Source organism: Lepidothrix coronata, unplaced genomic scaffold, assembly GCF_001604755.1.
Source record: "Lepidothrix coronata isolate B3197 unplaced genomic scaffold, Lepidothrix_coronata-1.0 Scaffold290, whole genome shotgun sequence".
Taxonomy (NCBI): Eukaryota; Metazoa; Chordata; class Aves; order Passeriformes; family Pipridae; genus Lepidothrix; species Lepidothrix coronata.
Genome location: NW_016690470.1, coordinates 38,116 through 51,762, shown reverse-complemented (window position 1 = coordinate 51,762; position 13,647 = coordinate 38,116).

Here is a 13,647-nt window from a genome sequence, read left to right as displayed (position 1 = left end):
GTGAGAACCTCAGTTTCTGCGATGTCATTGTTTTCTGTAATAAAATGACCCACAATTTTATTTTGGGTCATTTTGAATGAGCTGACACTGTCCATGCCTGGGAGATGCCAAGTGCTGGGCTGAACTTCCCCCTCACAGCTTCTGCTCTATTTTCAGCTCAGCTAGAAAACAAACCCTTTGGAGTTGTTGTTTTTTCCTTTGTTTCCTAATTTAGACGGTCCCAAGGCCCCGCAGGCAGATAAAGGCGAGATTATTGCTTCCCCATGTTTATGGCACTGCTGGAACACGCTGCTCCCACAAATACATTACATCAAGGGAGCGTGGGGAAGGCTCAGTGTCCCCAGCACGGCTTAACTCTCACCTACATCTGCCCATCGCTGCTCAGCCGCCGCCACCACCCCGACATCGCACCCCGGTCCCGCTGCTGCCGCCTCCGTCCTGGCTCAGGGGTGGTGCCTCCGGCTGTGCCTGTCCCTGTGTCACTGCTCCCGGGACAGACGGTGCCCTTGGCTCCTGCTCTGAGTTGCACTGGTGCCTCGGCTCATCCCATGAGCTGGGAGGCTCCCAGTGCCACACGGACCCCCACGGCTTCACTTTGGCCTCAGACCCTTCTCACCGCCTGCCGTGTCCATGGGGAGTTCAGGGGAAGCACCAAAATGCCCCTAAGGGATCAGTTAATGCCCCCCACGTCCCCACCAGCCCTGCTCTGCTGTGGGGGGCAGAGCAGGTGCAGAGCCAGGCAAGGATGCAGGGACACCACGGGAGCCCAGCCGGGCTCATCACACCGGTGGGAACGGGGACTGTTTAGGATGCAGCCCTCCTTGGTCTTGTTGGCCACAGCCCAGTCAAAAAGTGGCCCCAAGAGGTGCCAGGACGGTGCTTGCACCAGAAAAGCTGCCCCTGCCAGCCCTGGCTGCTGCTGGACACGGGCTGGGCTGTCCCTGGCGGGGGTGCTGGGGCCCTCAGGCTGTTGCAATGGAGCACGAGGCTCCGAGCTGTGTTTGTTTGGCTGGGACAGAGTGTCACCACGATGGAGTCTGGGTTGCATCACGCCAGTGGAGAGGGAAGAGCAATGCCCAGCCTCCATCTGCTCCATGGCCAGAGGCAGCTGCTGGCTTGATGGGCCACAAGGGCAGGGGACAGGCACGGAAGGGGAGAGGATGGCAGTGGAAGGATGGGGGGAGAGCAGTGAAGGATGGAGGGTTTGTTACCTATGAGAAAGAAGCTGGGGGTCAGGGCATCCTAATGTGCTGGAAGCAACAGCTCAGGGCTGGGGGCTGGAGGTTTTAGTGTCTGTTCTTTAATACAACCTGACTTACCCACACAGTGCTGGTGGGAGAGGGATGCTGATGAGAACTCTTCCATCAAGAAAAGTCCAGAGCAAATGGCATTGGGGATGTCAGTGTTTTCCAGGGCAGAGGTGTGATGAGCCCCAGAGACCCTGCCACCAACATCCCTCCCCAGCTGTCCTGGGATGCTCTCAGTGCTCTGCCTCTTTCCAGGTTCTAGAACAAAAATGAACTTAAAAAACATCTTTATGGGGTGGCAGGATGGCCAGAGGTCTCCAGCAGGTGTGGTTGATGGGGCCCATTCCCTCCATCCTGCATCCTGAGAGGTGTTGTTTGCAGCGTGCATGGGGCTGGTTCCCCTGTGGCAGCTGCCACCCAGCACAGTGTCCTCATCACCAAGATTTGACTAAAATGCAAACAGTGGCCTGCCTGGTCCAGCTTTCCAAAGAGGTCTGAAACCCCAGGCCAGTCCTGGGCAAGGATGAAGCACCAGACTGGTACTGCCTTCCCTGAGCCATGGTGGTCATGCCAGGCACAATGCCAGGCTGTGGAGGGGTCCCATGCAGGGTGTTGGGCAATGCATGGAGTGGACTTGAGGTTGTCTGTCACCACTGGAGGGGAGGGGGAGCTCTGCCCCCTCTGGGCTCTGGCTCCACAGAAAGGAACATCATTATCCTCTGAATTATCCTCTGAAATCAGCCCGGAGCCTGGGGAACGTGTTGGTCCCTGGGGTCACCCTGGGGAGGAGCTGGACCTTGGGGAGCAGTAGTGTGAGGACAGCAAAGGAAATCAGAGATAGGGGCAGGAAATAACAAACGTGAGTCATCCGAGAAGTACATGGGCAAGGACAGCTTTGGAGAGCTAATCTGCAGGAGATAAGGCTGCCAGGATGGAAGAGCCTCAGAGACGAGCTCGTGGAAGGGGAGAGTCAAGGAGCAGAGGTGTCTGAGGCTCGTTGAGCCTCATGATCTGAGGCTCCTGAGGCCAACACGGTGCTTTGCATAACTTCCAGCAACGTCATCCCTTGGAGCCAGTAGGAGTGTGGGACCTGGCACCCAGCCTTGGGTGCTCTGGACAGCGTGTACACTTTGGGATGCATTTTGCAGCCTCCAAAGGTTTCCCTGAAACCCTGCACTGGGTGTTTATCCCCTGGCAGACAGGACTAGCTGCAGTGCAGCCTGTCTGCTTTTAGTCTGGTGGAGATTAAGCACTCCAGAGCCTAATGGCAATTCTTTTGGCAAGCATTCAGCAGGCCTTAATCCATCTTATCTCTGCTCTGAAAGGGCGAATTAGGCGCCTCTCCAAGTGCTCAATGGGGAGCAGGAGTGGCAGGAGCTCTGGCAGTGCACAAGCTGCTGTGGGCACCCCGGGGCTGCCCTACATACGGCAAAGAGCCCCCGGAGGTGCTGGTTTGTGAGCTGGAGCCGGGGTGATCTGGGGGTTGGGGAAGAAGCAGCACTGCAGGACAGCCAGTGTGCTTTCCTACACACAGCAGGACCCTCTCACCTTGCTCCTCCTGAACATCCAGCTCCTGGCATCACCAGGAGTCATGGCCTGAATAGCAAGATCCCGATTCCCTTGGGATTTGCCCGGGTATGAGCCAAGGGCATCTTCTTGGCTGGTGGGGGAAGACTGGCAACAACATGACCCTGCTCATCCCCTTGCAAAGGCCTGGACCAGTGCCTGTCCAGCCCATCCAACCCATCTGGCACCCAGGGATGTCCCTGCTCCCATGATCCAGGTGTGCTCAGGACTCCCAAGTGACACAGAGGACATCCCGGTCATGCGGGATGGTCCCATCACCCCTCTCACCGCTTGCTGTCAGGCACATGGACTCTGAACTTGCCTTTTGCAAACCTGCCCTGACATTGCTAATAATAACTGTGTTAATTAGGGAGCTCTCCCAGCCCTGCCTGATTCGTTTGGTCAGTTATGGGGGATACTGTCAGGGTAATGTAAATGAGGGGTGGCAGTTGCCCCTCCAGCAACCGTCTGGAGTGCTGGAGCCGTGTCTGAGACCTGAGGCACTCAGTGCATGTCAGGGTGACCTGGTCGGTGCTGCAGGCAAGGACATGGCTCAGCTCAGCCCCACACAGACACGTGGCCCGAGGAGCCACAGCTCAGACACCCACCGAGCACGACGGCTGCTCGTGTCCGTCTGCACCCCGGGCACCCGGGGCTGTGTCCCTGCTGGGCCACCTGCCAGCTGTGCCTGGATCTTAAATGACTGCCCATGACCATGGCATCTTGTCTTCTCCAAGTCCTTTCCAGGTGAAATCAGAGAGGACAGTAATCCTGTTTACGGGCTTTGCAGAACCTGAAATCTCCCGCTTTTCTGCATCGAAGCCCCGCTGGCAGTGGGTGGCTGGAGGGTGAATTTCTTCTTGGCCGTGGTGTCCCTCAGGTGACAACCTGGTGGCTCACCTGCTCACCCCCAGCCTGGCAGGGCTCAGAGCCACAGTGTGGCCCTGGGACAGGGGCCCTCTGTGCCTGACGGGGGGACTGGCGTGCCTTGGGACCCGCTGGGGACAGTTTGCAGGATGGTGGCAGAGCCCCTGTGGCATCGCCTGGTTTTGTCCTGGGATGCAAATACCCCTCAGCTGGGAAATGCCTTTAGAAGGGAGGTTTCCTTTGCCACCGCACCGGAGGGGCGGTGACAGGGTCACCGCGGGGCTGTCGCTGCCAGCTGTCACCCATTGGCGCTGCCGGGGGGCCCGTCGCCCTGGATCGCCCTCCCGGGGGCAGCGAGGGGCGGTGTCGCCGCTCGGCAGCGCTGCCATCCGCTGTCCTTGCCCCCGACCTCGGCCCTGTTTGCTCAGCGCCGAGCTGTGCTGCCCGTCAGTCGGTGTCCGGGGCGGCCAAGGTGGCTGTGGAAGCTCTCCAGGTCCTGCCAGGGTGACACCCTGGCCGTCGAACCCGTCCCGCCGCACCAGCCCCCGGCCCGCCCCCGCTGCGTCACCGCGGTTCTGGGGGCACCCCAGCCGTCCCTTCTTCAATGGGGGGTCATGGGGGTCTTTGCTGGAAGATTTAACCAATTTCTTGTTTCTCTCCTTAGCTCTAAAGCTCCTTTTTTTCCTCTGGAAAAGAATTGATTGAGCAAGAATTAATCGAAAAGCAGAAAGCTGCCAATTTGCAAATAAGACGTCAGGTGCTGCAGGTCCTGCCCCCTTTGCACTTTGGTTCCAACCCTGGCTCATCCCTCTCTGGCCATCCTCGAGTCTATTTGAGTCTATTCCTGGCCCAGAGCTCCGTGCCAGCAGAAACCCCCTCGGTGTTGCGTCAGTGGCTGAACTCCAGCACATGCTGTCTCCTAAGCAACAAGCAGCTAAAATTGGTAGAAAGTTTGGTCTGAGCCTAAGCCAAGCTTAATTTTTAATTGCTTCTAATTTCACTCTCTGGGCTGGGTTTGCCAAGCCAGGCAGGAAGGCCACAGGGGCAGGGGTGGGCCCGGTTACCTGCGGGCAGTGCTGGGCTCTCCCTGGCTTGGAGCTCCGAGGGTGCTCAGTGCCCCCACTGTGCCCAGGGGATCCAGCTCAGATGGGTGCCTTGTCCCTGGCTCCCCAGGCCCCTGGACAGGCTCTCAGCTCTCTGGGAGAGCCATTTATCCCCCCCGTGACAGAGGAGATTGAGCCCAGAAAGCAGGGTCACAGTTTCTCACCTTTTGTTTTTAAACACCTTTTTGTGTTCAAAAGACTGTCATGGGGTGAGGATTTACTGCTAAATCACAAATACCTTGTGGCATTCCTGAGTCCATTCCCACTCCTGCAGCCTTTCCCATCTCATGCATGCAGCCTTCTTCTTCCCATCCCATTCCTGCAGCCTTCCTCTTCCCATGCCATTCCTGCAGTATATCCCACCCCACTCCTCCCCCCCCACCCCACCCCATCCCACCCCACCCCACCCCATCCCATCCCATCCCATCCCATCCCATCCCATCCCATCCCATCCCTGCAGCCTTCCCCTTCCCATCCTGTCCCTTGAAGCATAATCCTTCCATTCCTTCCATCCCATATTATACCATCCCATCCCATCCCATCCCATCCCATCCCATCCCATCCCATCCCATCCCATCCCATCCCACCCCTGCAGCCTTCCACTTCCCATCCTGTCCCTTGAAGCATAATCCTTCCATCCCTTCCATCCCATACTATGCCATCCCTCTGCTGCAGCCTCCACCTTCCCATTCCACGGCTGGACAACCAGTCAGGGGAAAGTTTCTGGCATGGAGACACAGGGGGAAGCCTGGAGTCAGCACTCCCACTCCCTGGAAGGCATCTTCTCTCCTGAGTGTCTCCCTGAGCAGGGATTAGGAGGCCACATTCCTGCTGCAGTTCATGGCTGCCAGCAGAGAGAATGAAAATTGTCTGGTCCTGGCTCAGAGCCGCTGGAACCTTGTGCAAAATCCCCAAACGTGCTGTGCTGACACAGCAGACAGTTATTCAAATGGCAAAGGTCACTCTTCCCTTTCTATTTTTGCTCCATGTCCTGAAGTCCAAGGATAAAGGAGCTGCAGATCCAGGCACAGCTCCATCCCTTGCACCAGCCCAGGGTATTGGAAGGATTTGGGAGAGAGGTGTGACTGGGACTCCCTGAGACCAACAGAGATGGGGGAACTGCCTCGAGGGCTGAGCCTGGTGATGGTGATGCTGCAGCTGGTGGCACAACCCATAAGCTGCCCCGACACAGTGGTGCTCGAGGCAGCCCTGAGCTCCTGATGATATTCAGATTTTCGGCACAGGCTGGTGACAGGGTGTTCCTGGGGAGCCACGCATCAGGAGGAGGAACATGCCCAGAAACTGCCAGTGGGCTTTCTCTGGTTGGTCGAGGGAAAATCCTGATGAGAGCAGAGCTTCCCACTGAGGAACATGGTAAGGTTCCCCCCACCCTCTCCATTTGTGCCTCCTGCCGTTCATTCTCGCAGCAAAAATCCTCCCAAAACTGTAACACATGGGAAGTCATCTGGGGGCTGGCAACTTGCCCAGGACCATTCCCAGCTTCGTGGGCACAGGCACTGGGAAGGCTGGGAGCAGCTACTACTCCCCTCTGCACCCTGACCTTCCTCTCCCTGGAGAGTTTCTCCCAGAGAAGACCCTGCTCAGTCGAAAGCACTGATCTGGTTGGGTTCAGAAATTTAGCAGGAGTGAACCATAAAACCGCCGTTTAAAGTGACACTTGCCAACAAAAATCCTACTTTTCGGCTGGAATGGAGGAGCTCTGGTGCTCCATGGTCTCAGGGGATCATTGCCAGTTGGCAACCGGGGCATCCTCAATGACTTTGATTGACAGGAAACTCCCCATTTTGAATTCCTTTCTCGGGGTGGGAGGATTTTCTTGGACTGTGCTCAGAATTTATCTTTTCTCTGTGCTTTGCAACAGGGAAGCAATTTCCAGGCCCTCTGAGCAGGCGAGTTTTTGGCATCAAGACTTTCTCTCTAGGTATCCGATTTTCCTTGCGTGGGGGATCACCAGATGCCAAACCCGGGCAGCTCCAAGTGCTCAGCTCGAGGTGGGTGAGCTGGTCCAACAACAGCATCCGAGCTCAAAGCTCAGGCACAGACTTGGACCTGTGTCAGCTCTTTGTTGCCGTGTGTGAGCAGAATTCCCAGGAACGGAAACGCCCGTCTGCCAGGTAAAAAACCCACAGCGTTTGTTTTTCTAAGAAATTCGGACTAAACAGAGGCTGCTCTGTCCTGGCCCTGCCCCAGCAGAACCACTGCAGGCACTGCAGGGCACGTGCTCCTCTCTGACCTGAGCGTGAGGAAAGCTGGGTGTGGGATGCTCCAGGGGAGGCACCTGTGGGTGCTGGGCAGCCCCCACTTGGGAAGCCAAGCCCCCCAGCAGGGACAGTTCTGCTGTTCTGGGGAGAGCTCAGGTCCACCACACAGGCAGCAAAATGCTCAGTTTAGGAAAACCAAGAAGCAGCCGAGGTCCCTGTCACAGCATGGAAAGAGCCACAGCTGGAAATGGGGCCAGCTCCTCTCTCCCAGCCTCCCACTTCCCTGGGGATCTGGAGGCCCCCGAAGCCCTCCCAGCCACTGCTGCTGTTTGTCAGTGAGGGGGGCTGGGAAAGGGGCTGCTGGAGCTCTTGGTACTTTGGGGCGTTTTCCTCTGTTTCTTTTCAGGTTTTCACAGAAGTGAATGGAAAGAAGTGGGGTTTTTTCAGCTCCCGGGGCCTGCGTGTCTTGTGAAATGGGGTGTAAAAACCTCAAAAAATCCAGGACCCAAGAATGAAAATCCAGAAAAATCTTGACTAAAGAATAAGATATATTTCCCATTGGAAAACGCACAGGACAGACAAAGCCTTGATTTCATCACTTGTTTTTGGCCCCCACTCTGCAGAGCCTGAACCACCCCCCTTCCCTTTACATTCTCGACGTGACTTTCTACAGCAGCAGGAAATATCCCGACTTCCCCGACGCGTCCCGAGGCCGCTATTCCTGGACACCCTGTTACGTAGCTGAGTTCACAGTCTGGATGCAGCGGGTCAGGTGGGTGGAGAGACGTCACTGCCACCTCGTCTGGTCCCTGGAGGCGCGGCCGTGACTCTCCCCGAGCTCTCCCTTCAGCCACCGGAGCCAGGACGGGAGCCCGAGAGTCGCGTTGTCTGTCACGAACCGAGCGGGGAGAGGTCTGGGAAGAGGTTTGATCCCCAGCTGGGGTTTTCAGGGCTGTGCCTCAAGGTCTGGTGCTTATCCCTTCTCTGCTGTATGAGGAGTGTGTCCCCTGGCGTTTACCCCATCTAAAGGTCTGCTACCCTTTCCTGCAGGTCTCTTCCTGGGGGGAAAACCAGCTGGGGCCCCACGGGGATGAGCAGGGACCGAGCAGGGTCCTTGTGACCGTGGCTGCTCCTGCTGTGGGTGCAGCTCAGCTGAATCCAACAGAGCATCACCCCCTCCCTGGGCAGCCATGTGCTGCCAGCCTGGCTCCAGCAGCTCACACTATCCCTCACTGCAGAAGTGTCCTGTGGGAGGGGGACCTGCCCAGCAACAGAGCAGAAGGGAAACAGGGGAAACAACCTCCTGAGCAAAGTGGGAAATGGACACAGCACGTGAAAGAGCTCAGGAGCCCACGCAGCTCGTACCCAGCACTCACCCAGCACAGTGGGGTAAGGAGGGCACATCCCCAAGGGCCCTCATAGATATTCATTCTGGGATGGCTAAAAACCTTCCTGGGCAGCAGAAGTAACCTGGAGGTTTATCACACAGCGCAGCCAAAAAAGCTGTTTGTGTTACATCAGGAGATCCAGCCCGTGAGGGGCTGTGCCAGTGGGACAGAGGGGTCATGGCCACTGGCAGACCAGGACTGATAAAGTGCTGAGCAGTGCCAGAGCTGCCTCTGCCCCATCACAGGGGAGGAGATAGGTGGCCAGGAGTGACAGCAGGGCTGTGGATGAACTCTGTGGACTTCGCTTGTATCTGCTGCAGTGGCTCTGGGCATCTCCTTCCAGACACTACAGATGAAACGAAAGGATGTTCAGAAAACACCTGGAGAAATGCCCTGTCACCCTTGTGCCCACCAAAGGCTCTTCCAAAGCCACTGTCTGTCACTAGCCAAAGGCTGCTGGTAAAAGGGAAGCCACTGTTGCCTGAAAGGGAAAGCAGAGCCCAGCCCTGGCCCCAGCCCTGGCCCTGGTGGTCTGGCCCTTTCCACAGAGGCTCGTGAGCAGACTGAGTGTGCCAAGGGGCAGCCTCATCCCCAGGAATCTGGAGCTCCTTGCACCACGAGCTGGGAGCCCAGCCAGCCAGAGCCCCTAATTCGAAACGCATGTTGGTTAAACCGAGAGATGACTGTAAAAATAAGGGTCAGATTTCTCTGGTTGCAAAGCCTCCCACGTTACCCCAAGCCCTCTAGTTTCCTGCCTTCTGGCATGTGTGACCTTCAGCACAGTAACCCCGGTGCTCCCTGAGGAGCCCGGGATGGCAGGAAGAATAAAGGGGAGTGAAGACTTGCATAATGTTCATCCAGCATTGCCAGGAAAATAAGGAGAATGCTTGGACCGAGAACATCACTGGCCTTTTATGTCGGCTCTTCAAGTGTGAAAATGGGCCTCCTGCTCCAGGCTGATGGGGCCCGGGACCCTCCCTGGGTGAGAGGGACCCCAAGGCGGCTGCAACCCTCCCCCATGCTCCAGAGTCCCCAGAAGACATTGCAACCCGGGTATTGATGTCTTGTCCCCTCACTCAGGCTGCTGGTGGTTTACCCAGGGCTGCCTCGTGCTGGCAGAGAAAGCCGGAGGAAAGAGGATGGGAATGGAGCCGATGGCACGGCTGAGCTCCTGATGCAGCTGGTCCTCGCTGGGGGTGGAGGGCTGTGGCCAATTTTCCATCTTTCTGACTGACTCTGCTTGGAAGTCCATCTCTGCTCAAGAAGCAGCAACATCGAGAGCAGAAGTTTTGGGCACTCTCTGACAGGGGTGGGGTGGTGTCCCCAGCCCTGGGGAAGGACGAGGCTGTGCTCCAGCAGCCTGAGCCACCTCGCTGTCACCAGCCCCCTTGGTCAGGGTACAACCAAGCTGGGCAGGCTGCAGGAGCTGTGCTGCCATGTGACCCTGGGGCAGGAGCTGCACAGCCCCTCTCCAGAGTGGGGAGTGACAGAGTTTGACCCAGCGGAGCTTGTGCTTGGGAAAAGCGGGAATGGTGACCTCAGGGGTGGGGGGTTTAGCAGGCTGTTTGGCTGCAGGGCCAGGAGAGCATGTGTGATGGATAAGTCCTTGCCAGGACCAGGTGTGAGCAGAGACTGGGGCGGATGGAGTGCCCGCTCCATCCGGGAATGCTGCCAGTGCCTGTCTGGGTGAGACGTGCTGCTGCGCCCAGACGGGGGCCGGGAGGAAATCCCTGTTGGATGTTTCCCGACCTCCAGTGAATCAGAGTAACTGTTCCCCTGGAGAACCTAAATTTATCCCTGAAGTGGTGACAGCGTAATTCACACGTGTCCTATTCCCTCTCACTGGAGTCTCCCTGACGTTTGCCATTTCCAACAACAAAGCAACACTGTGATCAACCTTCCTGTAAATCTACTTTGCTCCCATCCCTCCTGGTGACATAAGCCCCGGGCGGAGCAGCTGCAGGAATTTGTGTGAGTTCAGACCAGGCTGAACTTTCACACAGTGACCTGCCAGGTCAGCCTGGGAAGGAGCGGGGTAGAGAAAAAAGGCAGGGAACAAAGACACCCACCACAGCCCACCTGCTCACAGCCTGATGTGCATGAGACAGTGGGACAGGGATAGGGACAGGGACAGGGATGGGGATGGGGACAGGGATCGAGATGGGGATGTACTGCCAGGCATGTGGGGGCTGTTTGGAGGAGCTACATGTGGTGTGTGCTGCGTTTCCTGAGTGGCTGAGCTGGTGGGATTGCACGGAAGAGGGGATGGGGATGGAGATGGGTGCAGTGATAGGGATAAGGATAGGGATTGGGGAATGGGAACTGGAGTGTCCCTTGTCCTGCAGAGAGACCTCCACAGAAAATAATTTCCTCTGGAGTCTACTGTTCCCTGCCCAGGGGCTGGCCCCCCATGGAGCACACAGAGACCCAGAAACATCCCCGAGGGCCATCGAGCCCTGCTGCTTCCTGAGCTGCTCCGGGTCCTAAGGCCACCGAGCAGGGGCAGGGTCCTTGTGGGGTCCTTCCTTAGGACCTGTGCAGGGGAAAGGGTCCCTCATGCCCCAGGACCAAACCTTGACCTTTCCCCAGCCCCAAACCAAGCCGGGCAGTTGGGACCCCACAGGGATTTCGGCTGTAACCATTTTCAATGCAGGGCAGAGCAAGGCACAGAGAAATGCCCCAGGAGCTCAGACCCTGCTGTTTTTAGCTCCATTTGAACTCAAGAGCACCTGGCTCTGCAGAGAGCACCTTCCTGTTGGCCTGTGGTCATTCCCAGCCCGAGGCAGCTCAAGGCCTCCAAGGGCTTTGCATTAGTGTACCTTAAAAATTCGCATTTCTCAGGGCAAATTTGAGAATTCCCCACAGGAAAACACAGCCAAAGGAAAACACATAAGTCATGTGCCTTCTCAAAAGGCTTTGGCTTCTCACACTCCCTGTCTCCTGCCTCAGCACAAACACTGCCACTGCAGAAACAACCAGTGGGAACACGTCCTCTGCGGCCCCCGGCGGCACAACCCCGTTGTTTCCCAGGACAAGCTCCAGGGTTGGGTAAGGGCGGGCAGGGAGCAGAGCTCACTCAGGATTCATTTGGCATGACGTCGTTGACCCACACCAGCACATGAAACTGTGCTTCCCTGTTTGTCCCAGTGACTTGGGGGTTGGTGTTTCCCTGTCCAGAGTGCTCCAGCCCTGGGCTCTGTGGGTATGGCTCCTGCCAGCTCTCTCCCTCCTGAGATGCCATAAACCAGCAGTACAAGCTGAAAAGGAGGGTTTTCATTTTTCCCAGACTCCCAGACTCTGGGAAGTTTTAGGCAGAGCTTTGGCTGCCCCTACAGCACTCGGGGGTGGTAGGTATGGTGGCAGATCTGTCCTTAGGGGTGGCCATGACCTGGGAGGGGGCACAGGCCAGCCAGGGGCACCCCACAGTGCCTCACAGGGACCCCAGGCCCAACAGAGAAGCCTCGGTGGGGGGAAGAATGAGACCCCCTCCCCATCACTACCACTCCACTGTATGCTCCCAGATCCTCTCCAGCAACAGTGGCAGAGGGAGCACAGAGGGACCCCTAAACTCACAAAGATTTGGAAGAAGCAATTCACATTTTTTATTGTTTCTTTTTCCTGTGCAATGTTTCCTATCCGTTTTTTTCCCCTCTTCCCTCGTTTGAAAAATTCCTTCTGACCATGAAATAAACGCTAAAGCAGTGGCTGGTGGAGGGGCCTGGGGCTCTCCAAACTCTGAAATTTCCCCAATTCCTCCTTATCCAGCTCCTACCTCCACGACTCCACCCTGAGCTGTTGCTGCTGGGCGCTTGCCCTGAGGCCTCTCACTCACCCTTTGGCCGACAGCAGCCTGGGAAATGCTTGGACATGGCTCTGGAGAACAAGGACCTTGGCAACTGCAAGTGTTTATTCCCACAGAAGGCTCCCACACCTTTGTCCATAAACACACCTGCACTACAGGGGTGCTTTGCTCCCAACAACAGGGAGGTTATCCCCACAAAGGAAAAAAAAAGATGGGAAACCCTGAATTTCAGTTGCCTGCTTGGATTGGGAATGTAAGTTTGGCTGATGGAAGTGTTGGATGAGCATGTCATTGCTTTGGAAAGGCCGAGTGCTGTGGGACAGGCTGGGCTGAGAAATCAGCTCTGCAGAGCCGCAGATCAGTAGAATGGCAGATCTCAAATGAGACTCCTGGCAAAAATTCCTCAGGGAAGAGCTGTGTGGGGTCGGGAAGCTGCACCCAATGGCCACTACCCTTTGGAAGCTCCTGTGCCACCACCTTGCCTGCATCCCCAGTTGACATGGGGACTACAGGAAGGGTAAATCTTCCTGCCAGGCGTTTTTGGACATGAAGAAAAGGCTTTTTCTGGGGCCATGCCTGAGCCACAGGGCTCTGAGCAGCAGTGGGGGGATGGAGATGGAACCGCTGTGGGCTCGGTGGGGCTGAGTGAAGGAGTCCAGGGCAGTCAGGTCAGCCAGACCCAGGGAGTGGTGGAAAGCGGGAATTTGGCCCCAAAAGCTGGTGCGGGAGGGAAGGCAGATCCAAGCTCGAGACTGCGCAGAGCAGAGCAGGGTCTGAGAGCTGGGGCAGCAGAGGAAGCGCCCCATGGGGAGGGAGCAGAAGGCTCCATCTGCTCCATCCAAACAGAGCTGAGAGCAGCTCCATCATGGTGTGTGAATTCCTTCATGGAGAGAGAAAACAGAGCCTCGAAAATCATTTTAAGCCAGTGGGAAAAGGCAGGACAAGAAGGAAGAGGGTCCGAAACCAGGGCCCCAGACATGGGCAATGAAATAAGATGCATGTTTTTCACAGGAGGATGATTGAAGCTTGGGGTGGGGTTGAGTGGGGGGGGGATGGAGATATTCATCCTTGTCACTCTTGGAGACCAGGAACATTTAGAGGAGTGAACATTCTGCTCCCCTCAGGTATACAGAGGAGCTGATCCCAAGTGTGCCCCCTCCCCAGTGCTGGCAGAATCCTGTGGGGCATTCCCCAGGAGCCCTGCACCAGTGCCAGGCCAGAGCCCCCCAGCAAAGTCCTGTGCCTACAGTGGGCACCCCCCGGGGCCCCAGCACCCCTTTGGGCATGGCCTGGGATCCCTGTGCCACAGGGCACTCCTGCCCTGGGGCCAGTGGGTCCCAGTGGGGCACGGCCTTGGGAGGGGACACGGGTGCATCCACAGGGCTGGGGGACCAAGAGTCAGGGCTTGGTGAGGGTGAGGGTCTCCAGTGCAGGGTGAGGGGCAGGACGGTC